Source organism: Prionailurus viverrinus, chromosome F1 (assembly GCF_022837055.1).
Source record: "Prionailurus viverrinus isolate Anna chromosome F1, UM_Priviv_1.0, whole genome shotgun sequence".
NCBI lineage: Eukaryota > Metazoa > Chordata > Mammalia > Carnivora > Felidae > Prionailurus > Prionailurus viverrinus.
Window position 1 is genome coordinate 36,790,233 of NC_062577.1, and position 27,119 is coordinate 36,817,351.

The 27,119-nt window shown below is 41.9% G+C and overlaps 1 long non-coding RNA gene across 18 annotated transcripts in view; it reads right to left on the reverse strand.

Annotated features, from left to right (window-relative positions):
- LOC125155337 (uncharacterized) overlaps positions 1 to 27,119 on the reverse strand; it is a 93,917-nt gene that overhangs the window by 44,467 nt on the left and 22,331 nt on the right. The window lies entirely within an intron of this gene.

The following is a 27,119-nucleotide window of genomic DNA, read 5'->3' on the forward strand; positions in this document are numbered from 1 at the left end:
GGCGCCTGGGTGGCGCAGTCGGTTAAGCCTCCGACTTCAGCCAGGTCACGATCTCACCGTCCGTGAGTTCGAGCCCCGAGTCAGGCTCTGGGCTGATGGCTCGGAGCCTGGAGCCTGTTTCCGATTCTGTGTCTCCCTCTCTCTCTGCCCCTCCCCCGTTCATGCTCTGTCTCTCTCTGTCCCAAAAATAAAAAAAAAAATAAATAAAAAAAAAACGTTGAAAAAAAAATTTCTTTAGGGGCACCTGGGTGGCTCAGTTGGTTAAGCCTCCGACTTCGGCTCAGGTCATGGTCTCACGGTTCGTGAGTTTGAGCCCCGCATCAGGCTCTGTGCTGACAGCTCGGAGCCTGGAGCCTGCTTCAGATTCTGTGTCTCCCTCTCTCTCTGGCCCTTCCCCTCTCTCCCTCCCTCTCTCTCTCTCTCAAAAATAAATAAACATTAAGAAAATTTAAGGAAAAAGAATTAAAAAAAAATTTCTTTAAGTAAGCTCTATCCCCAACTTGGCTCGAACTCAGGACCCTGAGATCAACAGTCACGTACTCTACCGACTGAGCCAGCCAGGCACCCTAAAACATGATTTAAAAAACTTTTATTATCAAAAAAAAACATTTTACATGGCTAAAAAATAAATATTAATTTCTAGAATTGCACCATGAGTTGCCCAACCTAAGAAATGTCTAATCAGGCTCCAGGCCATGACACCTTTCTCACAAAGGTACATAGAAACTTTCACTCTTTTTGTCTTTGGTTTGCACCTCACATCTGTCCTTCTCCCTACCTGTCTTTAACCTAAGGTGGCAATCAAGAGAGTTCAGTAAAAAATCTCCACATGTGGAACCTGTCCTGACCTGCCCCAAGAGTTAGGAGGCCCACATCCTGACGAGGTCAATGTCAGAGTGACTATGGCCTGGTGCGGTGGACCATAAGATCCTTTGATCACAAGTGGAAAAAACTTTTGAGCCTAAACCCTCAACTTAAGTATATTTATTCACCTATAGACTATGGGTCCCAAATCCTCACCCAAAATCTTCAGAACCAACTGTGACTCTGAACTGTTGCGATCTTGGCAAGGTAACAAAGTACACACACCATACGTTATGCAACGCTCCCGATGGAGGGTCTAGGGCACACCCCACAAGAGAGCACATCAAGACTTCAGCAGAGAATGCCTGATTTTTCAGATGACTCACACTCATTGTGCTAAATAAAAGCTATAAATAGCCACATATCAATTCAGGTGGGTTCAGGCTGAGTCACCAAATGAATTACAAAATAACTTCTGGATTTCAGAGCTTTTAGGACATCATAAGCATGGAGAAGGGCTTGTAAATCTTTACTACTATGTTAGGTATGGTATAAGACATATGCAAAAAAAAAATAGATAAAAAGGGATGAGATAAAAATAGAAAGGAAACCCACATTTTCCTCTTGTATGCCCAGAGTTGCACACACTTCATTTTGGAGACCAGATGTTCACAGACCCACTGTTCCTGAGTGAGGCTACAAAGGTATGTGCACAGTTGAAAACTACCCCACGCGGAAGGAGCTAGGCGTCAGGACATGGGGCCACAGAATCAGTTCCCAGTTCTTCCTCTGCCAAAACTTTGCACTGTCTACAGCTAAAAGCCAATGCTCCGGCCAGCCTTTCCAGGCCTCTGACTCCTGAAGGATACACAGTGCCTTTGTTGGTAGACTTACCTATTATCCAGAAGAAAGAAAGGTCATAGCTTGCAAAGAAGTATGGTGGATCGAAGAAAACAATTGCTTTGCTGAATGCATTTGTTTGTTAGCGATGGGGGAACCCATTAACATGGTTTAAATTTTGTGTTTGTGAAAACTCTTCCTAGTGACGAGGATTCACACCAATTTTATCTCACTGGAACCGACCCAGTCTGCCCATTTCTGGTAGTAATATTTTAGTACGAGTCAATAATCTATTTCCCAGAGTGACCTCTGTTACCCCTAAAGGGCCAGGTGAATTGAGGAGCAAAAAAGGCTGAAGCACACGGATAAAACGTATGTTGTGTGCTAGAAATCCTCAGCCAAGTAAGTTTAAAATTGTAACATAAAGCACTTTCCGCAGAGAGCTACCATTCATCATAAGTGGCTCTTCCCTCAGTCTGATGGTCAAGTCCTGGTTCACTCTTATTCACAGTTTCTTTTCATGAAAAGAATAAGGAGGCCAAATGGATGATTAGTGATGTCAGGGAACACCTAGCCTACTCCTAAGTGTGATAATTTCCTTTCCTCTAAATTTTCCCTCTGGCTTATATTTATTGTGCTTCCACTTAGACCATAAGAACAGAGCTTTTCCCATTCATGACTGATTTGCCAGTGACAGTATTAAAAACTCAAGCAGAGAGTAGAGCCTACCCCTGGCCAGTCACCCCTAACCCCTTATCCCTCCAGTTCCCACCCCATGTAGGGCTCTGTGCCAGATGGGACAAAAGAAGAATTTTTGTTGATTACTGCAGAAAGTTTTAGAAGTTCACCCCAGCTGTGTTCTTATTCATAAGTACCTCAGTTTGACCCTCGCAAGTACCAATTAAGGTAGTGATATTACCAAAGCTGTTTTAACTCTAGTCAATATTGCATGCCCGGAGGAATTCTACTTGCATATAATTTGTGGTTACTTAATGTCAGCATTTATAAAAATGTCCTGAGCCTCCTTTTCTTTTCAACAAAGAAAGGCTTTTTACACCCAGAATTTTGAGATTCCCTGGAGGCCTGATCAATCTCAGGCCCCACTACAAAACTGCCCGAAACACAAACTGTCCTAAATAGCAATGAACATGGAGATCTAAATTCTCCCAACAAAATTTCTCCTAGGAAACAGTGAGATCGACTGATAAACCATCTTTGCCTCCATTGTGAAATATATTTCTTAGCTTATATTTTTGTCTCTCATTCGTGTCATGGAGTCAGCAAAAAAATTCCTCATAGCGTAGGGGACCCTCGGTGGCTGAGTCAGTTACGTGTCTGACTTCGGCTCGGGTTGAATGATCTTGTAGTTCATGAGTTCAAGCCTTGCGTCAGGCTCTGTGCTGAAAGCTCAGATCCTGGAGCCTGCTTCGGATTCCGTGTCTCCCTCTCTCTCTGACCCTAACCCTGTTCGCACTCTGTCGTTCTCTCAAAATGAATAAATGTTAAAAAAAAATTTTTTTTAATTCCTCACAGTGTAAAGACAATGTCTGATTTAAACTGGATGGCCCAGGAGAATCAGAGTTACCGGGCCTCTTTAAAATGTCAGATGAATTCCAGCCACATTCAGGGAGTAATTCCGTCCCTTTCCCTAACAAATCGATGTACAAATAACAGATAAGTCATCTCAGTCATGGGGGTGCCTTGAGTTCTAGAGCAGCACTGTCCAACAGAAATATATAATCCGCATACATCATTTTAAATTTTCTTATAGCCACATTTAAAAAAAGGTTAAGAAGAAACAGATGAAATTTTACCAATGTATTTTATTTAATCCAAAATAGTACTCCAACATGGGATTTCTATTAAAATTTTTTTCAAGAAGTATTTTACGATTTTTTTGTGCTAGGCCTTGAAAAACCTATTGTGTGTTTTACACTCACAGCCTAGCTTGATTTTGAACTATAAACGTTCAGCAGAAATAATGAATATGTATTCAGGTTTCATAAAATTTAGAGTTGAAAATGTAGATTTCACATACTCAAGTTGTTCTGAACCATACTTGAAAGTTTTCCAATAACACATTCAAGTTACCAGATTTTAATTTTAACTTTAATTTTAATTAATTAAAACTTAAAAATTCAGTATTCTAGTCACAACAGCTACTTTAAATTTTTTTTTCTTTTTAATGTTTATTTATTTGTGTGTGTGTGTGTGTGTGTGAGAGAGAGAGAGAGAGAGAGAGAGAGGGAGAGGAGCAGAGAGAGGAGACACAGAATCTGAAGCAGGCTCCAGGCTCTGAGCTGTCAGCACAGAGCCCGAAGGGAGACTTGAACTCACAAACCGGGAGATGGTGACTTGAACCAAAGTCGGAGGCTTAACCAACTGAGCCACCAGACTCCCCACAACAGCTATTTTTTTAAGCACTGAATGACCCCACGTGGCTAGCGGGTTCTGAACTGAACATGGCAGTTCCAGGGGACTATGGGATAGACTGGCAGGCCAGTGACATCAATCCTCTCCTTCACCTTAGGGCTCTTCGAGCCTAGCATCCAATCCAGGTTTGCTCATGTCCTCCACTCTCTGAAAGAAACTCCCAGCGATCATGTTTACTGTGGGGATATTTATGGGGAGTACTTCCAAATGGGCCACACAACATCCCCTGAGCAGTATCTGCCTTGGGCAGGGTTCGAGCAGGAAGCAGAACCACAATGAGTATTATCGATGGAGGGATTTCTTATAGGACATAAGCATTACACAGCTGGGGTGAGCAGTGAAAGATTGAGGAAGTGTCACTAACCAGCCTTCCTGATGCACTGGCATCGGTGAACAGTCGGGGCTCATGGGGCACTCTAGAAAGCCAGACATTTCTAGGGGCTAGAGTCAGGAGTAAAGGGGAATCAGTGGAGAATCCCAGAAGACCACTGCCGCTGCACGTGTGGTGGGCCTGGGCCTGCTCTTGTCTTCACAGCCGGCCGGAGGACATAAGGGCTAGATGTGGAGGGGAGGACAGGCACGAGCTGGAACTTGCTGGCAGCTCCCGCTGCCCCTCACTGCGTCCAGCTCTGCCAACCTACTGAGCATAAAAGCTGTTGGTTCATTTTCACCTTGTAACATGCACCACTTTCTTTCAGCCAGTTCTCCCCAGAGCCACATAGGGAAGGGGACTCTGGGAATCCAAGGTCCAGCTTAGCCAAGATGACACGGCACAAAATCATCACAGACACCATGAGGTTTTTCTCCGCTCTCAAGACAGATTAAAGTATTTTTCTTCTTCTTCTTCTTTTTTTTTTTTTTTTAATGTTTTTATTTTGTTTTTGAGACAGAGGCAGAGCATGAGCAGGGGAGGGGCAGAGAGAGAGGGAGACACAGAATCTGAAGCAGGCTCCAAGCTCTGTGCTGTCAGCACAGAGCCCGACGCGGAGCTTGAACTCACGGACTGTGAAATCATGACCTGAGCCGAAGCCGGACACTTAACCGACTGAGCCACCCAGGGGCCCCTAAAGTATTTTTCTTCTAAGGAAATAGTTGGTTTTTATCCCATGCACACCACAAATCACTTAAGTGATCACTTTTCTCTCTCTGACTGCTAGGAAGCTCTGAGCTAGATTTGCAAACTACTTCTCACAAGTGTGTGGGTGTCATGACACACGCATTTTGCATGCTAATCTCCCAGCTTTATTTTATTTTCCTAGTTGTGCCCTATTTCGTTTATTTGTTTCATACTGTGATGTGTATTTGTGTAAGCTGTCCTAAATGATTTTTGATGGGGAAAGTATATAAATAAATGGACGGGTGGATAGGTATAGACAGACGGACAGATGAATGCATGGACCTGACCGCAGCCGATCTTGTCTTACTCTCCTCTTCTCTCACTGCTCCAGCTAGACTGACCTTGTCCCTTGAACTCACTGACCTCCTCCCACTTCATGACTGCTGGAGCTCCCTCTCCTGCAAGCATGACTTTGGTTACTTCAGGCCTGCTGTGCCTAAAAATGGAGCCCCTCCCCCCTCTCCCCTGCATGGGTTCCTCTCTGTTGTATTATGCTGATTCCTTCCCACCTCTTAAGCAATCTGAATGACACCTTCAATTATTGCCTACTTGTTTATCTCTCCCACCTGTAAAGGATGGAAACTCCCTGAGAGCAGGAACCTTGCCTGTCTTGTTTACTGCTGCCTCCCCAGAACTAGCACAATCTTGGTTCTCAATACCTATACGATGAACAAATTAATGAATGAATAAGCAACTGGTCAATTAATACGTAGATATGCACTTTTTATTTTAAAATAACCTATAACGTGATGTTCCATCTCAAATAACTTACCACTAATAATTTTGTTAAAAGGAGTTTTTTAAAAAGGGGGAGGGTGGGTATTGGGAGGCGGGGGGAGGACCATGTTCAGTCTATCTTACTTTTTTACAATCTGATCTTTAAGTAATCTCTACACCCAATGTGGGGCTTGAACTCACAACGCCCAGGTTGAGAGTCACACGCTTTACCGACTGAGTCAGCCAGGTGCCCCAAGTCTATTTTACTGTTTAAAATAGTTTAGACAAATAGTTTTCCATACCTACTCTCACCAGAAGGAGACTTGTCAGGGTTTTTGTGAACATGTATGTTTATACCTGTATTCCATTCTTCTACTGTGTGAAGAATAATACTGTGTTTATTAGGGGGTTATTCTAGAGCTACGGTTCCCAACCTGTACTGTAGGCCAATTCCATCCCCATCCAATTTTTTTAACAGAGAAATCAAAAGAAGAGTATGAAGAACCTGGAAATACTTCACAAATAGTGTTTGCCATTCACATCAATCCCTTTTTTTTTTTTAATGTTTATTTGTGAGAGAGAAAGAGAGAGAGAGGGAGAATGAGTGGGGAAGGGGCAGAGAGAAAGGGGGTACAGAGGATCCAAAGCAGGCTCCGCACTGACAGCACAGAGCCGGGTGTGGGGCTTGAACTCACGAACTGTGAGATCATGACCTGAGCCAAAGCCAGACACCTTAGCGATTGAGCTACCCAGGCGCCCCAATCCTTTTTTTTTTAAAGGAAATTTTAATATTCCTTTTCTTTATTGGAATGATAGAAGTCAAGGTCTCTGAAAGTTTCCAGCAATTATCCCAAGACAGTTAGTGCCTGTTTTTAATTGTAGCTAACTTTCACATTAGATGCTGCCCTGAGAGCCATGTGTATGCCACAAAATAAACAATCTGAAATATTTGTGTTAAGATCAGCAAGTTTAAAAAAGTCACTTAAAAATGTATCTATAAAAGCATTTAGGGGCACCATGGTGGCCAGTCTGTAGAGTATCTAACACTCAATTTTGGCTCAGGTCATGAGGCCAGGGTCATGAGACTGAGTCCCACATTGGGCTCTGCACTGATCATGGAGCCTGCTTAAGATTCTCTCTCGTCCTCTCCCTGTGCCTCCCCCAGCTCATGCACACTCTCTCTCTCTCTCAAATAAAAAAATAAAAATAAAAGTATTTAAAAAATTGTATGATTTCACTCATATGAGATTCCTAGAAGAGTCAAATTAAAGAGACAGAAAGTAGAATGGTGGTTGTCAGGGGCTGGGGGGAAGAGAGAATAGAAGTTAATGTTTAATGGGTACAGAGCTTCAGTTTGCGACGATGAAAAGTTCTGGAGATGGATGGCAGTGATGACTGCATAACAATGTGAATGTACGTAATGCCACTGAACTCACACCTAAATGTGGTAAAAATGGTAAATCTCTTTTTTGTAATGGTAAATCTTATTTTAGACCTATTTTACCACACACAAAAAAGAGAGGGTAGTTACTGAGTGTGTCCCAGTACACAAATGTACTACTCAGTGGAATTAGACAGTACTGCCTTTACAGTACTGGATACTGGATAGTCACCCAAAATAGACACCCAGGTCCCCATCCTTGGAGCTTGTGAATGTGACTGTATATTGGCAAAATGGACTTTGCAGATGTGACTAAATTAAAGATGTTGAGATGGGGAGACAGTCTTGGATTGCCTGTGTGGGCTCAAAATGTGTTACCAACAAGTATTCTTATAAAAGGGAGGTAAGGGGAGATTTGACACAGAAGAGAAGAAAGCCATGTGACTAGAGAAGAAGGAAGCAAAGTCAGAGAGAACGGCTGCTATCCTGCTGGTTTTGAAGATGGAGGAGGGGACACGAGCCAAGGAACGCAGTTCTAGAAGTTGGAAAAGGCAGGGAAATGGACTCTGCCTTGGAGTCTTGGAGAAAGCAGAGCTCTGTTAGCACCTTGGTTTGGGACCAGTAAAACTGATTTAGACTTACAGTGATCTCCAGCACTGTAAGAGAATAAATATGCATTGTTTTTAAAACACCAACTTTGTAGTACTTTGTTATAATAGCCATAGGAAATTAGTACATGTATGATGCCCATATATTTACATAATAAATGTCTTTTTGGCAACACAGCATTATTATTGTCACCATACTGTACATTACTGATGACTTATTTCCTTTATACCTGGAAGGTTGTACCTCACATTTTAATAACCTATTTTAAGAGTAAAACTATATTTTTGACACAAAATGCCTTATACATTAAGCACATTCCCTTCTTTTTATCTTAGAAATCTTTTTTAAAGGTACTATATTAAATAGTATTGGTATCTCCGAATTACAATCAAATAATTCTACTTGAAAATTCAATATTTGAAATGCTCAGGAAAAACCTACCAGAAGCGAACTCTTCCTAACCTGTTTATCACCTAAAATATTCTAATATATCCCAAAAGGCATTTAAAACCCAAATCAGATTTTCTTTAAGTGGAGGAGGTGAACAGAATATAGTTAAACTCTCTTAAATTTGCATTCATCCTAGGTTGAACATGCACTTAGGTGAGAATCAGCTTCTGAGACTAGGAAACATTAAGTGAACAGAAGTTTAGTTCCCAGAGAAGGGCCCAGTGCCCTCTTAAACCTTGGAAAAGCAATAGGAAATCCATCTTAAATCACTGTGGGAAGCCCCAGCACCGAAGACATGCTTCAAGTCTACTCAGTATTCTCCATGTGAGTCATTGATTCCTTCATGGAAATTTTAAATGATGATATTTCAAGGACAGTTAAAGCTTTCGATACCTGAACCGTAAATTGTTATGCACTCATATTTGTCAAGTTCGTATTTCCAGGGGGTGACCACTGGTGCAAACCCAGAACGTGGTCCACCCAGGCATTTATTTCTTTCAATGCCTCTGGTGCCATGCTTCACTAATCGGCGGCGGGTCCCTCACATCTTCCGAAGAGCAGTTGCTGAACCAGAAAACCACTCCTTCCTCCAAGCTCTGTGGCTCCACTGGGAAGCCCACGTGGGGATTGCAGAGATATGTGTGGCACGTTGATATTCAACAGAGAAGCTAAGAAATAATACACAGGTCTCCATTAAATCATTAAACTGCAGATTTTGTCTCCGAATATCACTCAACTATGCCCCCTTCTCTCCATTTCCATGCTCATCACTCTAGCCTAAGTTACCATTATTTCACACCTGGTTTATTGCAAGATCCCCCTTTCTGCTTTCCTTTCACCACCCTCCACCTTGGGCCCTGTCAGTCCATTCTCCTTTCAACAGCCTGAACTCTCTATACTAAGGCTAACCTGATCATATCACCTGTTCCACGTCCTACTTAAAACCCTTCAGTGACTTGTTCTCAATGGTGAGATCAAAATCCTTAGTAAGGTCCACAGCTGTACTCCACAGCTGCCCCTTCCACCTCACCATTTCCTCTCATCCCAGGGGCTCTCTGCCCATGGACACTTTTCAGTTGCCCGGACGTGCTGTGCCTGCACCCATTCCAAGGCCCTTCCTCATGCTGTTCCCTCAGATTGAGGATGTGGCCTCAGCCACCACCCCCACTTTTCACTGGGATAATTGCTAACGAGAGGAACTGTGAGGACTAAACAAATTATATATATATATATATATATATATATTTTTTTTTTTTTTTTTTTTAAGTAGGCTCGATGGCTTGAACTCACAGCCCTGAGATCAAGACTTGAGGTGAGATCGAGAGTCAGACGCTCAACCAACTGAGCCACCCAGACGCTCCCTAAACAAGTCCCTATTTTTATTTGTTTTTGAGAGAGAGAGAGAGAGAGTATGCGTGCATGAGTAGAGGAGGGTCAGAGAAAGAGGGAGACAGAGAATCCCAAGCAGACTCCACACTGTCAGTGCAGAGCCCGATGAGGGGCTGGATCCCACGAACAGTGAGATCATGACATGACCTGAAGTCAGACGCCCAACCAATTAAGCTACCAAGATATCCCATAAACAAGTCCATATTTTTAAAGCCCTCGCAGCCCGATCCAGTAACAAGTGAGGTCTATTGAAATATTTATTATTGGTATTTCCAGAAGTATTATTATTATCACTTATTCTTTAGATCTCAGTTCTATGATTTCATAGCAGACCTTCAGACTCCTCACTTTAGCTCAGGTTTTGTTTATGCGCCCACAGAACTGTGTTCAAGGGATTTTACCTCCACTTGTAATTATGCCATTTATTTATATGGCTACCTAAGTCCATCAGGCTTTAAAGTTTAAAAGCTCAGGAGCTGTGTTCTTACTCTTACTTCCATGCTGTCCGGCCCTAATGAAGGTTTAATGATATGTGATATATAAATGCATAGTACTACATTGTGAAAAGTGGCCAGACTAACTTAAAATTTAGTCTTCTTATGCAGAGTCTGTGGCATATACAAAATTCTCTCCAAGGAACCCTGGGAGAAGACCATCAGACACAGTTAATGTAGTCAGCTCTTGTCACCATAATGCTATAGAACAACCCCAGTGCCCTATGACAACTGAGTTTGAGGGGTCTAGGTGGGCCACAGCCAAGTGACTCTTCTGTAGGCACAGATCACCTGCACTGGGCTGTTGGTTGGTCACATACCTGTTCCACATGTTTCTGATCCTCCCCAGATCCATGGTCACCTGGCATATGTACTTCTCAGAGTGGAGCTCTGAACGCAAGTCCAGTGTGCAGACGCATGGAAGGCTCCATTTCATGACACATCTATCAACCTTTTGGCTGAAGCAAATCACATGGCCAACTCCAGTATCAATGAGATCAAGAAGCATGCCCTGCGAGTGGTAGGAGAGGAGGGGAATAGATGCTAACCGCACGATAATTTAAACCATGACAGATGGTCGTGCTTTAGAGCAGTTGGGTCTAAGGTAAAGTGAGAAGCCAGTGCCACCCAGCTTGAGGAGACTTGCAATGAGGAAGCTACTGTGAACAGAGAAAGCCAACCATGGTATCAAACACGACCCCCCAATTCAAAGTCACAAGTAAGAGCCACCGCTGAAAATTGATTTACAGTTGAGATGTTTCTCATTCTGGCAACTCCTTAGCATTCTGGCAACTCCTCAACCTGGAGGTTGAGTAACAGCTGGGATTTATTTAGCCATGATTAACGAATGCCAAGGAAGTCTCACACCACACTGGGACTGTGTGAGAAATGAATAAGCAAGGGGAAAAAGAGTGCAAAAAAGAAGGGACAGAGAAGAAGTCAAGTATAGTCAAAGCAAGAGAACTAAGGGTAGTTTTTTTCATCATCATGTTTTGAAATTTTCCTTATTATGGTTTTGTGGTGTCTCAAGTCAAATGACAAAGGTTAGTGCATTGGGTTATTTTTTCTTTTTAAGTTTCACCCGACTGCACAGAAACTATCCTATCAATTCTACCCACAGCCACAGTGGTGATTATTTGAATATGTAAATCTGAGCATGTCCCCACCCCACTAAAAACTTTTCAAAGGCTTCCAGTTACCCTCGGGTTAAAATCTAATCTCCACTGAGATGGTGTCCTACAATCATCTCAGCTGGCCCCAGCCTACCTATGCAGCCTCATCTCAGCCACTCTCAGCCACTAGACACTTGTTTTTTTTAAAGAAACTGTCACAGTCTCATCACTAGGCCTTTGCACATGTTGTTCCTCTCCCTGAGAAATTCTTCCCCTTCTCTTCTCTGAATAATCCCTAAGTATCACTTAGGTTTAAATGCTGCTTCCTCAAGGAAGGCCTCCATGGCTTCCCCCTGCTGTGTGCTCCCAGAGTACCCTAGACTTCCACTGTCATAACAGTCCTCACACTTTTGTGGTTGTTGTTCTGTGTGCCTCGAGTTCCCATTCACACATGAAGGCAAGGCCCACTCACCTGACCCATTCCCTGAGATATCCTAAGAAGTCACGATTTCCACTATTTTTGCTGGAATAGTTTTCCACTTCTCAATAACTGCTGACTCTAATACCAGAGAATTTTCACTGCCGAAGAAATACTGTTGAATCTTTTTTAAAAATAAAATCACTCAGTATATCGTTGGTAACTGGCACTTTGCCTTCAGCCTTTACTCATTCTTCGAAATTTGGCTCAGACATCATCACTTCCAAGAAGTCCTCCCAGTCGTCACCATCCCCTTCAAGCTAAGCCTTGGAGCCCTCTTTTGTGCTCAAAGTGGTATCTATATACACCTTTATCTCAGCACTGACCATAATTTTGCATGTTAAGTTCTCAGTAAATATTTGTTGAATTCAGGGGAATTGAACATAAGTGGTAAGTGCTACATGTGTGACTTTTGCCAGAATCCTTTTTGCCAGTGCTTCTATTGACTTATGGCTAACTCTTTTTGGGGGACAATATGGTCTTCTCTACTTGACGTAAGCATTAAACAATGTTCCCATACCATTACCTGCCTCACGGGGGTGCTATGGAGACACAATATACTGCTACAGGCATTTAAAATGAGATTTCCAAGATAAACATAATAGTCAATATGCCAGGTGTTTTTCACGCATTAACTCATTTAACCTCCACTACCACAATCATCACTCTCCTATAAAGTAGAACCATTACTATCATTCTCATGTTGCACATAAGGAAACTGAGGCAAAGAGAGGTTGAGGAACGTGACCCAAATTATACAGCTACTGAACGGCAGAGTCAGGTTGAAACCATAACAGTCTGGCTTAGAGTCTGTGCTCTACACCACTGTGCCATTGCCTCCATGCTCCTACTGTCATGGTGCATCAGCTTCAACATTCAGGACTTTTCAGCTCTTGATTTGAATAATATGTTCACTTAATCATGGGGGTAGGGTGTAAAGGGAGTATCACTGTACAATCAAAGAGAAATAAAACGCCATTTTGAAAAATACAAACTCAATTTAAAAGGTGTGATGGACTGAATTGTGTCACCCTAAAATTCATACGTTGAAGCCCTTACCCCCAACATGACTCTATTTGGAGATGAGGCTTTAAGGAGGTTATGAAGGTTGGGGCGCCTGGGTGGCTCAGTCAGTTGACTATCTGACTCTTGACTTCAGCTCAAGTCATGATCTCACGGGTTCGTGTGTTGGAGCCCAGTGTCGGGCTCTGTGCTAACAGTGCAGAGCCTGCTTGGTATTCTCTGTTTGCCTCTCTCTCTGCCCCTCCCCAACTCTCTCTCTGTCTCTCTCACAAAATCAATAAACATTTAAAAAAAAAAGAGGTAATTAAGGCTGAGGTCATAAGTGTGGGGCTTTAATCTGGTAAGTCTGGTGTCCTTAAAAGAAGAGGAGGTGACACCAGAGATCTCCCTCTGCTCACACAGAGGACACAGTGAGAGGACAGCTATCACAAGCTAGGAAGAGAGACCTCACCAGGTCCCTGTTGGGCCTCCAGCCTCCAGAACTGTGAGAAAATAAATATCCATTGTTTAAATCCCTCTTATGCTCAAGTAGACTAGTTAAAAAAAAAGCCATGTGCAAATAAGCTTCACATTTCCAACTGTATTTCCAACAAGCAAAGGATTAAGCAATAAAGAGTTAAAAAAAAAAAAAGTATCAGAAACGACTTGGGTCAAACCAAAGAATCCCATCGGGGAATACTCTATCCTGGAATACATCAATTTCTTGACATCAACAAGAAGTATCTGCCAAGTATCTATCAATTCTGCCCCCAAGAAGTCTGTGGTCTAGTTAGGACACCATGGCATGGATTTACCTAAATGGGAGTGTGAGAAATACGTAAGACTGCAAAACAACATATACGTAACAAGTGGTACAAACTTTAAGTGCTGTAAGTGTTCAGAGGAGGAAGGTTCATGACACAACAGTTTTTGAAGTATTTAGGATTTGAGGTACTTCATTAAAAAAAAAAAAGAGGGGGGGCGCCTGGGTGGCTCAGTCGGTTGAGCGTCCGACTTCAGCTCAGGTCATGATCTCACAGTCCGTGAGTTCGAGCCCCGCACCTGGCTCTGTGCTGACAGCTCAGAGCCTGCAGCCCACTTCAGATTCTGTGTCTCCCTCTCTCTCTGCCCCTCCCCTGCTCATGCTCTGTCTTTCTCTGTCTCAAAAATAAATAGAAAAATTTTAAAAAATTAAAAAAAAAGAACAGGTTGCAAATACAGTTGTGTGGAATGAGACATTTTGAACACAACAGTGGTGTCCACAAAGCCTCAGGAACCTAAATGTGACTGGCATATTCAACAAGGTCAGATAGATAGGTCAGAGGCCAGTTCTTCCTACTGGGGGAATGAATAGCAGAAGTGTAGGGGTAAAGTGGAAAGGCGAGGGCGGGATTTTGAAAAATTTTGAAACATTCTTAGTTTAGAATTTATACTTGGGGGGGGTGCTGAATGAGGACAAAACATGCAAAGATGTGTTTGGGAAGACGATTCTGGAAGCTAACTGTAGGGTAGACAGTCGGGGGAGAATGTGCAGGCAGGAAGACTAACTGGGAAGCAGGGCAGGAATCCAGACTTGTGTACTGAGATCTAGGTCAGGCTGGTGGCAATGAGGATCAAAAGGAGCCAACGTGAGCAATATTGAAAAGGAGGAAGTGACAACCGGATAAACCCTGCTTCCTTCAGTCCTGTCATTTGGCTACACCTCCCTCCCTGCCTCCCCCTTCTCTCATCAAGAGACCTCCGGGACACTCCTCATTCACCAAAGCGAGCCTTTGGCTCCTGGTATTTGTTTGAAACTTAAGCCCTACTGTCCCCTACCTTCAGCGGTGTGTTGGAGCAGGCTTGCTCCAGCTCATGAAGACCAGCTGATAGATTTTCAAGCATTTTGTAAGCCGGCTGTTAGATCGGGCTATTTACTCAAATAAAATTACAGAGACTTACCGTTCAATCGATTATATATAAAGCAAAGGTAATAATAATTCAAAATGCATCAGCCCTTAATTATCTTACTACACTTTGCTGTTATCTTCTGTTGTCTCTGGTCTGAAGGTTATTCCGGGCCTATGGTATCTACCCCTTGGCAGCCTCATGTAATGGCGGGCTTCTGCTCCTGTCTTCCTGCCTTGCGTTCAGTGACATCAAGGTAGCAGCTTGAAACTGCGGGAGCAGTCACACTATGGAAACTGTTCAGGGCTTTATTGATTGCTGTGTCGAACGTCCAGACTTAAGAAAGTGAGGAAAATGTTAATAATGCAGATTCAACTCAAAAGTAGTGCAAAAACAGAGACGTTTCAGCTTAATGAGTATAATCTGCACAATGGTGAGAAACAGTTTTATGGTAGCCCACACAGATTTAATGACAAGTTTTTTGGGAAAAGAGTAAATGGATTGGGATATAATTCCAATTGTTAAATCATAGGCCGGCTACCGATACAGGAATTTTGCAAAAATTAATTGATTAGCACTCTGTGAAAATCAACTGGTTGCCTGGAATTTACAAAAAAAGAGGATTGATATTATTAGTGGTAAGTTGTGAGCTACACATCCTTTGTACCAGTAAAATTTATAATAAATCTATGTAAATATATGTTTGCATACCTTGCCCCCTGGCCCCCACCAAGAGAACATGTTATTAAATACTTACCAACACATTACTGCACACCATCCAGGTGAACACCCTGGTTCAATCTTTCCTAAATGTGAATTCAACTAAATACCATTCCACTGAGTTGACTTTTTGTTTCCTAATCGGTACAGAATGTGGATTAAGTTTTCAAATTCAAAAGGCTCTTTTTTCCTTAAGTTTTAAGAACCGCCTCATATCTTATTATTTTATTTATAAAATTACAAATATTTACAATTACCTTTAAGGGTGATGATTAATATTTCTTTCCCTTCACAAACTTTGGGTGTTAAACTTCTTTGAAAATTTTAAATTGGGTGTGCCTGGGCGGTTCAGTCGGTTAAGCATCCGATTCAGCTCAGGTCATGATCTCGTAGTTGGTAAGTTGGACCCCCACGTCAGGCCCTCTCCTGTCAGCACAGAGCCTGCTTTGGATTCCCGGTCTCCCTCTCTCTCTCTCTGTCTCTCTCTGCCCCTCCCCTGCTCATGCATGCACACACTCTCTCTCAAGAATAAATAAACATTACAAAAAATTGGGGGGCACCTGGGTGGCTCAGTCAGTTAAGCGTCCGACTTTGACTCAGGTCATGATCTCATGGTTCGTGGGTTCGAGCCCCAAGTCGGGCTCTTTGCTGTCAGCGCAGAGCCTGCTTCAGATTCTCAGTTCCCCTCCCCCTCCCCTCCCCTCGCTCGTGCTCACTCTCTCTCTCAAAAAATAAAAGTTAAAAAAATTTTTTTAAAAGAAAATTTTAAATTGCATTTATACATTTAATATTTTCTATTTATATTAAGAATCTTGATTGATAAATAAATCATCCCCAAGGGACTAAATATTAGATATAATTAGAAATACCATAAATCTCCACACTGCCGTGAGAGAGCTTATGCCCATCCCTCACGGTGGCTGCCACCAGAACCCCAGCAATGTTTAATGCTCCGACAGCACAGTGCTAAGCATTGTCTACAATTAACTTTCTCTTTGGAAGCTTTATGTTAGCCTGGGTCCTCTAAAAGGTAAACCTAAAGATGGGGTTAGAGGTGCAAGAGGTTTGGGAGCCGGGATACCAGTAAGGGAAGATGGGGAGGGAGTCGGAAAAGGAAAAGACTTGGAAAAGTTTGCTGTCAAACAGAGATGCTGAGCACTGGGTGGGGGTTGGGGAGGCAGACAGAAAGGAGGGAGGGAGGGGAGGATGTTGAAAGGGTGGGAAGGATGGAGGGAAGGAAGGCAGATCATAAACTGCAGTTTTAAGAGTTTTGTCTGTCAGGGGAACAGCCCTGCCTTAGTATCTCCTTCCCAACCCCCAATGCCCCCAACATAATCATTGGCTGGGAGCAGCCTGTGGGAAGTGCAGCCCAGACAGAATTCACAGTGATGGATTCAGGGGGTAGCAGCTGGGATCATGGATCCATTAACACTCTCTGCAATAGGAGATCTAACAGACACATTCTGTTGGCCACCGCAACCCCTTAGCTTTTTGTTTTCCATTATTACTATTACTATTATCATTATTATTACAAAAGTAATACACAGAACATAAACACATATCTCCTTTATCTCTCTGCACCTGACCTGAAGCTGTTTTCTTCCTTAAAAATTGGCACTATTAACAGTCTGGTGTGTATTCTTTCACACCTTTTTTTAATACTTTGTACATTTAAACGTATGTGTACAGAAAGATTGCATATTAAGGATGATTTCTTTTGTTTGTTTGCCTTTTATAAAATAATACATATTGGGGTGCCTGGGTGGCTCAGTCGGTTAAGTGTCTGACTCTTGATTTTGGTTCAGGTCATGATCTCACGGTTTGTGGGTTTGAGCCCCACATCGGGCTCTGCGCTGACAACAGGGAGCCTGCTTGGGATTCTCTGTCTCCCTCTGTCTCCCTCTCTGTCTCTCTCTGCCTCTCTCTCAAAAATAAAAACACATTAAAAAAAAACCAAATGAAAATAAAATAATACATACTGTTCTATTACCTGCTTTTCCTTTTGTTCTTGTTTTCTTAAAATTTAATGTCCATTAGTATTTCCCAAACCTCTTAACTGTCAAATCCGTTTCCCTGTTTCACACATCCCCTCTGGAATTTTTTAATTGTGTCACTTTTGTGAGAAATACCATTAAGGAGTGTTTTTAAGTAAGAAAAAAATATTTTATTTTAGTTAGGAATTATTAAAGCGTATTTAAACATTATATGTAAAGATATGCATTACAAAACTATAAAATTTGACATTTTCCCATTAATGAGTAACATGTTTAACTTACTTTAAGGAACTTATAACAAAAAACATGATTGGATGGCAAGTTTTAAACTATCAATTTATGTTTAGTTTGGGGACAAAATGTACATTAAATATAGCTAAAAAATGTGACCACACCTAATACAGGTGAAAAACTGCCTCCAAGGCGGGGTGTTTGGAATTCTTATATTTTGCACTAAAAATAGTTATTTTTTATCATCTGTTTTATTTCTGAATGACCGGATGAAAACAGTGGTTTTCACGTTACTATTTGCAAGTATTGCCCACACGGGGTAGTCGTCATTCCTCAGAAATGAAGAGCTGAACTGGATATCATCGTCTTCCCTCTTTTGCCACTGGCTTTTGAAAGCTAGAGGCATCTTGATGTGAATTCTAATGAATTCAGATCAGATTAACGCAATCTACGGGTTCAATGAAGAGCATTTAGAGGTAACTCAGCAGCGTTGCTATCATTTTTGTGCTTCCTGTTATCTTCTTTTTTTCGAATTCAGTGCTCCTGACGCTTCCCTCCCTTAGCGCACACGCACCGGGGCATCCACTATGCAATATGGGACCACAAGCAAGGGGCCGCGGAAACCACTGCAGGTCAGCTCTGTGGGTGACAGCCCAGGTAGCAAGGGCTCACCTGGCCGCCCCCCGTCACTGGCCATCCTGGGATGCCGCTCCTCTTACTGTCCCGTTTCAAAGGGAGACGTTTTGAAAACTCATTTTCTTTACTCAAAGTGAAAAAACCGGTATTGAAAGAGGATGCCTCCGCCGCCTGTAAGGTTGTCAGCCACAAAGAACAGCTTAGAGCATCCCAGGAAATGCACCAGCAGCTGTGGACATGCCACCCCCTCCCCGTGTCACCTGCTGCCTAGGACTAGCCACGCACAAGTGCGTGACTGACCTAAACCAAGGATTGGGTTAGGTCCTTTGCGATGCTCATGTCCTGGATCCCAGGAAGCTAAAGTCGCGTGTGAAACACAAGTAGTTAAGTTCAACGCCTAGAAACTCTAGCTCCGTATCCCATTACTGACTTCATTTATCACATGATTTTCTTCTAAGTAAAGACCTGGATGTTGGAAGAGGCTCTATTCTTTCAAACAAACTATTCAATGTCACTGTTGTGTCCTTATAGATAACAATGACAGCAATCATAATACCTTCAATAGAGGATTTGCAGGCAACCTTGCAATAACTCCATGTTCCCCCAGGGGTCTGTAAGACAACAGGTTGGTGATGACTTATCTAAAAAATGGATGGACAGCAAATACTTCAGACAGTCCTCCATAAATATTGTTTCTCTCTGCAGAGCTTTCGAAAGGTATTAATGGCAGTGAGTCTGAGATTATATTTCCTGATAAGAACCTGGAAAGCAGCTATTCAGGTAGCCAGTTAAAAGCAAAGGAGTTTTCAGATGAGGGTTATCTGCGTATATTAAACAAGTAAAAGTACTTTGGAAAGTAATTCTGAGTGATAAAGCACACCTTCTTTTCCTTTCTTAGCCATCACAATCGCACCTCTTTCTATTTATTAATATTGCTAATCAGGCTAAAATAACCACTCATGCATAACCTACTATAAGGTATGACACGCAATTTTGAAAATTAAATGCACATGCTGACATGTAACATGAGCTCCTGTTCATTGTAAAATAATAACAGATGGAATTCTACAGGATTCAACATTGGAAGTTCAATCATTTTATAAGCAAGGGCAATATTTTACCATACTATTTGTAAAGGCATCCAATGTTTTTTAATATTGTTCCTTTGGGGGGGCACTTGGGTGCCTCAGCTGGTTAAGCATCCAACTCTTGGTTTCGGCTCAGGCCACGATCTCACAGTTCGTGTGTTCAAGACCTGAAGTGGGCTCTACGCTGAGAGCCCACTTCAGATCCTCTGTCTCCCTCTCTCTGCCCCTCCCCCGCTCCCATACATGCACTCTCTCTCTTTCTCTCTCCCTCTCTCAAAAATAAATAAGACATTAAAAAAAATGTTCCTTTGGTAGTCAAGAAAACTAATTTCCAGAGATGGCTAGTCTGCACAGAGAGTATCTCAATCAATCTAGCTGAAATTGTGGACTCATTAAGGTCCATCTTTGATTATTAATACATACTAAGCAGTTACCATACATATGTCGCTGTGCCAGGAGCTGACTCATTCCCTGGGTCCATAAGACACTAACTTCTGTGACACAGAAGTGCCAAATGGAATGGGGCACACATGTCATGCAGGGAGGCGGGAAAGGTTTCATCTGTGAAAGATATGAAGATAAACGCCACGGAGTTTTGTCTCCTAAACTGAGTCTCTCAAGTCCACTCACATTCTGAAACTATGAGTTAGTCAGCTCAACCCCAATAAAATGGTTCCAGAGTCTGAGAGCAAAAAAAGTAATGATAATTTCAATGTAAAAAGAAGGTCATTACCCCATGACCTGGATTCCAGAAGCCCTGCTTCATCTTCTCTTTAAAGAAAGGTTTCTGCTAAATGTTTCCTTTTGTTTTCCTAATTTACATTGGTTATTTCAAAAGAGAAAGAGCTATTTGTCTCTGAAGAAATGAAATGGCCAGGTAAGCCAGCGACCAACAACGACACACATCTGTGAACTGCATAATCAATTCTGTGATTAGGCAGAGGAGAGCTTTGCACCCACATTGATTTTCAAATGCAAATCTGAATACAGCTAATCTTCACATAAATATAATAGGTATTGCATTGATTTTTTTCCCTCATGATCATATGAAAAATTAACTGAAGTGATGGTAAAAAGTAGCATAATATTATTCAAAGGTAGACCATGATAAGTTAAAGTTGCATATTATAATTTCTAAAGTGACCACTAAAACGAACACACACACACACACACAATTAGGTATAGCTAAAAGTCAATAGAGGAGATAAAATGGCATACTAAACAATACTCAACTTAGCCAAAAGAAGGCAAGAAAGGAGAAGAAAGGAACAAAGAACAGTTGGGACAATTACAGAACAAAGAGAGCAGACTTGAATCCAACCATATTAAAGCTCCAATGAAGGTGATGATAGAAAATTTGTGAGAAAGGTATAAGTAACAATGACACATGAACATGTTTCTATTTATTTTTCTAAGTTTATTTATTTATTTATATAAGCAATCCCTCCACTCAACGTGGGGCTCGAGCCCATGACCCCAAGATCAAGAGTCATGTGCTCTTCCGACTAAGCCAGCCAGGGGCCCCTAATGCATTTTTATTTAAAATAGATCATTGTTAATATATTTTAATGTGTGTTTCTCTCAATTTCCCATGTGTTACTTGATCATCAACCCCACATAGAAGGAAAAGTCACTGCATAACTCATCTACAGCTCCATCAGCGAAATCCCTCAGTTTTGAGTAACATGGCAGGTGCACCCATAATGAGGGCTGCTGCCATCAAGAGAAATGATTGTTTTATTTAACTGATGGCTGCTGCCTTCATCAGGGTGCTAGGGACTTAGAAAGATGTGCACAGAACATAACAAAGAGATACGCTATGCTTGTACACTCTTTTTGTCCCCCATACTAACTACTCTCATGAGTCTGAGACACCTACTTGGTGCCTCAAAAAAGTAAGATTAAATAAAGGTCAAGATGTTAGTCGCACACACAAGCGCAGAAAAATCTCAGTAAATTTGATATTAGGAAGAAAGGTGATATGATGTCTGCATATCCATGCCTATAGATATTTCAAAATCAGTTTCTGGATCTCATAAACACAATAATATAGCAACATTTTCGTATTTCATTTTTTTTTTTGGTCTGAGACTCTCAGCTTTACTAATTTTTTTTTTAATTCAAGTTAGTTAACATACAGAGTAGTCTTGGCTTCAGGAGTAGGATCAGCAATTCATCTCTCACATACAACACCCAGTGCTCATCCCGAAAAGTGCATTCCTTAATGCCCATTACCCATTTAGTCCACCCCCTGACCTACCTCTCCTCCTGCAACCCTCAGTTTGTTCTCTGTATTTAAGAATCTCTTATGGTTTGCCTCCCTGTTTGTATTTTATTTTTCCTTCCCTTCCCCTATGTTCATCTGTTAAGTTTCTTAAATTCCACATATGAGTGAAATCATAGGATATCTGTCTTTCTCTGACTGACTTATTTCACTTAGCATAATATACTCTAGTCCCATCCATGCAACATTTTTATAGCAAAGCAGACTGAATTCCTGTGATAAATAATTCTCAGTCCCACACAGGCAGGAGACTTTAAGAAGTTCTGCTTTAATAACAAGAGAGTTTAATTACAAAGCCAATGAGTTACGATCGACACTCCCAGCCTCCCCCATCCCATCTTCCAAGAGCTGGTACCACAGCCGCATACACAAGTAACTGCACTTGTATTTCCCTCTTGTTTTGGAGGGACAAGAGGGGTCAAAACAGTGCAGTTTAACATCCTCAGGTAACTAACACTTTTCCTAGAAGGGACCTGTGGCTGCAGAGATTTTAGTTAACAAGTCATTTAACCCTGGGGTGTAAGAGATACCTTATTAATCAATTAGTGACAGAGAAATGGATTTTCTTGGGGTGCCTGGGTGGCTCAGTAGGTTAAACGTCCGACTTCGGCTCAGGTCGTGATCTCACGGTTCGTGAGTTCCAGCCCCACTTCGGGCTCTGTGCTGATAGCTCGGAGCCTGGGGCCTGCTTCAGATTCTGTCTCCCTCTCTCTCTACCCCTTGCCTGCTCACACTGTCTCTCTCTCTCTCTCTCTCTCTCTCTCTCTCAAAAATAAATAAACATTAAAAAGAGAGAGAGAGAAAGAAATGGATTTTCTTCCTAAGGCTGTGACACTCGACAACATGTGTGCCACACTAAGCCACCAGCTAGTACGACAACTTTAAGAAGAAATAGGACTTTAGCGTTATGGTTTTAGCACCAAGGCTGCCTTCCCCTTCTCACACCTCCTTGGTTAGCCTTCTGACCCAACCACTGCGGTCTCTGTCCTTGCTTCTTGCACTAATCACCTCGCAGATTGCTCTGCTCCCACCCCTGCTCCCCTACACAGAATTCCTAACACGGGCCCAGAGTGAGCCTTTATAAATGTCAAGTCGGATCGTGACACTGCTGTGCCCCACACCTCACTCTGTCTTCAAGTGGCCTTTGAGGTCCCACAGGGTGTGATACTCCCCTCCCCACGACTGCTCTGATTTCACATCCCGCTTCTCCATCCATCACCCATTCATTCCACTCCAGCTGCACCAGCCTCTCCGCCAGACTATGCACTGGGCACATTTCCACCTCAGGGCCTTTGCGGAGGCTCTTCCTCAAACACCCGTGTGACTCACGCCCTCACCACTTCAAGTTTTTCTTTAAATGTCTCCCACTCAGAGGCCTACCTTAACTACCTTTACAAAATTGCAAACCAGCCCACTGATCATTCTCACTTTGATCTTGTTTTCTCCCACATGGCAGTTACCACCTACTGATGGCCAAGAATGTTAATATCTATTCTATTACATAGCTTTACATAAAAGTATAATTAATTTACATATTTTGCTTTCTTTGTTCTCTTGCTAGATTGTAAGACCTACAAGAACAAAGATTTTCATCTCTTTTGTTTCCAGTGTCTAAAACATGGCCATATTCAATAAATACGTGCTGAGTTTCTGAATGAATAAATGAGAGGGTACATTTTCATCAAGAGTCAGGCACGAAGAGCCCTAGGTGCCATGATGAGTCTAAACTTGATCCAGAAGGCAAGGGCAAATGACGAAAAAGATAAATTTAAAAACCTCCAATAGGGGGAAAGTTTCCTGACATTGGATTTGGCAATGATTCCTTGGACAAAAAAGACAGCAAAGGGAAAACAACAGATAAATTAGGCTACATCAAAATTTAAAACTTTCGTGCGTCAAAGGACACTATCAACAGTGAAAAGAAAATAGGAGAAATAGAAGAAAATATTTGCACACAGAAGAAAATATTTGGAAATCATATCTCTGATAATGGATTGAGATCCAGAATACACAAGGATTGCCTACAATTCAACAATGACAAAAAAAAAATCTGATTTAAAATTGGGCAAAGGCCTTGAATAGTCATTTCCCCAAAGCTGACATACAAATGACCAATAAGCCCATGAAAAATCACTGGTCATTTGGGAAATGTAAATCAAAACTAAAATAACATACCACCTCACACCCATTAGGATGGCTGTTATTAAAACAAAAACAAAAACAGAAAACTGTAAGTTTTAGCAAGGATGTTGAAAAACAGAATCCTTGTGCACTGCCGGTGGGAACGTAAAATGGTACAGCCACTGTGGAAAAGAGCCTGGTGTTTCCTCAAAAAAATGAAAGAGAATTACCACAGGATCCAGCAATTCTACTTCTGGGTATATACCTGAAAGAAGTGAAAGCAGGGTCTTGAACAGATATTTGTTCACCTATATTCATAGCAGCATTATTCACAATAGCCCAAGAAACAACGCAAGTATCCATCAACAGATGGGTGGATAAACAAAATGGGGCATATACATACCATGGAATATTATTCAACCCTAAAAAGGAATGGTATTCTGACACGTGCTACATGGATTAACCTTGAAGACATGCTAAGTGAAAGAAGCCAGCCACAAAAGGACAAATACTATGTGATTCCACCTATATGGATTATCTAGAGTAGTCCAGTTCCCAGAGACAGAGAGTAGAAGGGGCTGTTGTCAGGGGCTGGGGGGAGAGGAAATAGGGAATTCTTATTTAATGGGTATAGAGTTTCAGTTTAGGTAGATGAAAAAAGTTCTGGAGATGGATGATGGTGACAGGTGCACAACAATGTAAATGCACTTAATGCCTCTGTACATTTAAAAATGGTCAAAGTGGTAAATTTCATGCTATGTATATTTTACCACAATAAAATATAATAATTGATTTATAAAGACCTCAAGATGGTTTCCAGTGAGCTCCTACCCCATCCCCATATTCTACCAGGATAGTCTGTGTGACCAATAGAATATGGCAGAAGTGATGGTCCTTCATCTCTGAGATTGGGTTATAACAGACTACAGCTTCCAACTTTATTACTCATTGTAGGGAAAGTCACCTGCTGTTTTACAAATCGTTCTGTGGAAAGGCCACAAGGTGAGGAACTAAAGCCTCTTGCTGTCTACCATGTAAGCTTGGAAATGGATTCTTTGAGCCCAGTAAGCCTTCAGGTAACTGTTCCCACCAACCACTTGACTGAAGTCTCCAGAGACCTTGAGCTAGACTCGCTCAGCTAAAAGCATTCCACTTAGCAAAGTCACTGCCAGATGCCTGACCCTCTGCAAATATGTGAGATCATAAATGTCTACTGTCTTAAGTTGCTAAATTTGGGGGCAATTTGTTACACAGCAATAGGTAACTAATGAAAGGGATAAGAGGAGGCAGGACAGCCAATTTAGAGTCTACTGCAGTATTCCAGTTCTAAAGGAGAAAGGGTCTGGACTAGGACAAAGGCAGTGGAGGGAAGAGGCTGAATCTCCTTCAACAGGACTCCAAAGGCCGGAGTAACAGGACTCGATATGATACCTCATTGGATGCAGACACAGATAAGGAGTGGGAATCCAGCATGATGCCCAGATTTCTGACATGGTTGCCTGGATATACAATGAATCCTCAGGATATAGACTGATACTGACCCCCTCTGATTGATTCATGATCTCCAACACCAACCGAGCTCTAGGCTGTTTCCTTGGTATTTCCTCAGCTACTACGATACATACACTTCCTCCGCACAACCCCTGCAACAGCTCAAGGTCGCCTCTGCTTGCCTGATGCAGGCAGCGTTTACCATTCTCTCCTCTCTGCCCCGATGCACATTTACATACTTGTAGTGTTTTGCAATTACTGGTTTTTACTTCTATCACCTTTATTTTATTTTTTACCCTTGAGGAAGAAATTTGGTTTTTCCATCTGATAGCCCTTGGCCCTAGAACACAGTAAGTGCTCAATACATGTTGATGAGAAAATGAAACAACAAAGTGACAGCTCCACTCCACCCATCAACACACTTATTGGGCCACATCTGCTCAAAAGAAAATTTCCTTATGCCAACATTTTATACTCCTCCCTCCAGAACACCCTTCCCAAGATAACTAAGCAATCCTTCCTGCATTCCTGGAATGGATTCTCCAAGGATTCCAAGAGTCCAAAATGATCTGCTTTAGCAGTGGACCAAAGGCAGCCTTTTGGACAAACAAATAGGAGTGACAGACCCTGAGGAAAGTTCTCACACTAGAAAGAGAACGCATCTGACCACCAGAAACTGACATTCCAACCAAAAAGTGGGATTTTTTCCTCTGTTCCCCTTTTTAGGTTTAAAATTATAAACCCCATTGCCTAAAAGTTCAAGTCCCATGAGATATAAGGTTTATAATTCCTCACCCCTCATATTAGGTCTACTTCTCTTGAACAAATAATTCATTCACTCAACAATATGTATTGAGTGTCTCTTATGTGCTAGAGACATAATAGCTGATGGCAACCTAGGAAGCTGTTCTGCTTCCTTCTTCAAATGTTTCAAAGAATATTTTGAGAGAGGAATATGTCTTAAGGTCATATCAAGCAGCAAAAGCAATAAACAAAACTCTTCAATATGTAATATGATCCCAGTTTTGCCGATATGTATGTGTGCCTATATGTGTCTATATGCGTAGATATATGCACACACACACACACACACACACACACATACCCACATACGAGAGACAAGACAGAAATGAAATACACCAAAATGCTAACAGGTTGTATATGTTTGAAGTTTTCCACAACAAAAAATGAAAAACAATGTTAAAAGTGGCACTGGCTTTATGAGTGAGGATAATTTTCTTTGTACTTTCCTAATTATCTAAAGTAACTGTCATAAAAAAAATGGTATCAAATGTCATTTAAGGGGCGCCTGGGTGGCTCAGTCGGTTGAGTGTCCGACTTCGGCTCAGGTCACGATCTCACAGTTCGTGGGTTCGAGCCCCACATCAGGCTCTGTGCTGACCACTTGCTCAGAGCCTGGAGCCTGCTTCAGATTCTGTGTCTCCTTCTCTCTCTGCCCCTTCCCCGCTCACACTTTGTCTCACTCTGTTTCTCAAAAATAAATAAATGTAAAAAAAAATTTTTTTAAATGTCATTTAAAAAGACACCTAATACGGAAAAGAATATAACAGGTGATTAACAGTAGTTACAGCTAAAGGAGAGGAAAGGGGAGAGAATGAGCTCTTTTTGCTTCCTTCTTATTGTTACCTGTATTTTCCTAAATTTCCTGTAGGAAATCATGTATTTTTTAACTGGGAAGTCGAACCTATTTAAAAATTTAATTAATACATACATGTTATGGACTGAATGTTTGTGTTCTCCCGAAAGCCATATGTCGAAGCCCTTAATCCCCAGTGTAATGGTATTTGGAGTGAGGTCTTGGGGAAGCTGAAGTCATGAGG